The following is a 1,519-nucleotide window of genomic DNA, read 5'->3' as shown; positions in this document are numbered from 1 at the left end:
TGCAGACTTACACAAAATGTACAACATGCTGTACATTACACATATACCACCTCGCAAGATGATAAGCAAGATAGAAACATATTTCAACAATTCGGCCTTTAAGCAATAAATTCGTCAACAACAAATCCGACAACCATGACAGAAGCAGCTATTAACGTATGGCAGATTGACGGGGGGGAGGGGGGGGGAAGGGGGTTTACTAAACAACCCGAACCGCAGATTGCTTTAAACCTCCCCAATTCCACAAGGGAAAAACGGACCACCCAATTCAGAAATAACCTCCTTCCCGCGGGTGGACAAACGGAGAAGAATTGTGGGACGACCCCAAAACAAAGCGGCTGGTGACCACACCAAGAAAACAAGTAGAATTTAACAAGAGTAAATGAAACAACATATCTCCTATCACTTAACTTTTAATAAACTGCGATTTCTGGCGAAGACCTGGCCCAGCACCCCCAACGCTCTCCCGAACCGTCCGCTGCCAGCCGCTTCAACGGACGCAGGAAGGCGCGCCCATCTCCCGTCTCACGGCGTCGCAGCTCGCCCCGGCCAGCCCGATGTCGTGGGTTGACTCCTGTTGCTCTCGTGTGGACCGCGAGGTCACTACCCCTTGCTATACGGCGCGGCCCACTGGACTCACGTGGGGACCTCACATGCGCTGACGCTCGAGGCGGACAAGTCATCTCGTGTCTCAGTGCGCGACCAACGAACCGACCGATCCAACCGCCAATGGCCGTTGCCTGAACCAACACGAGCAAACGGGCGGCCTAACATGCGCACTCAGATGCAAGAACTCAGCCCCGACCGGGCGACCACTAGCTGAGTTCTGTTACTGGCGGTGTGGCAAGACTCTCAGTGTCTGGCTTTAAGGTCTGATCCAAACGACAGACAGGCACTAACTGCCGCACAAATGCAAACGAGAGACAGACCAGCTTCTGGTGACGCGAGACTGACCTAGCCTCACTCCAAGCTGATAGCGCCCCTTAAATGCACGTGGACAGGCAACCTTTCCCCTTTCCCACCAGAGGGAGAGACCAAAGCTGCGACTGCCACAGCGGCGCCACCGCCAGAAACGGCGGGCGACTGCCTCACACAACGCGCTGCGGCGCGCTCTTCAAAGCAGCAAACTTTTTTGCCACGGCTCAGTATTGAACCGCGCATGCCCCCTTAACACTACAACTTCATTCTTCTGTGGAGTCCCAGAGACTCTGCATCGCTAGTTAGGGGTTAAAAGAGAACCGACGGAAGCCACAACACCTGCAGTTTGCCTGAGCTGCCTGATTCCAGCGACGACTCACTGATATTGTAGTCCGACTGTATACCGAGTAGGTTCTTCTCAGAGTATGATGGTGCAATAGCTGCATCATATACAATGGCTCGATAGACAAAAGATCAGTACCCGAAGACTGGAAAGCTGCACAGGTCACACCAATATTCAAGAAAGATAGTAGAACTAATCCACTATATTAGAGGCCCATAACATTAACATCCATATGCAGCAGTATTCTGGAACATTACC

Source organism: Schistocerca piceifrons, chromosome 9 (genome assembly GCF_021461385.2).
Source record: "Schistocerca piceifrons isolate TAMUIC-IGC-003096 chromosome 9, iqSchPice1.1, whole genome shotgun sequence".
Classification (NCBI taxonomy): Eukaryota; Metazoa; Arthropoda; class Insecta; order Orthoptera; family Acrididae; genus Schistocerca; species Schistocerca piceifrons.
The sequence above is the reverse complement of the archived record's forward strand: the minus strand, read 5'-3'. Positions refer to the sequence as shown.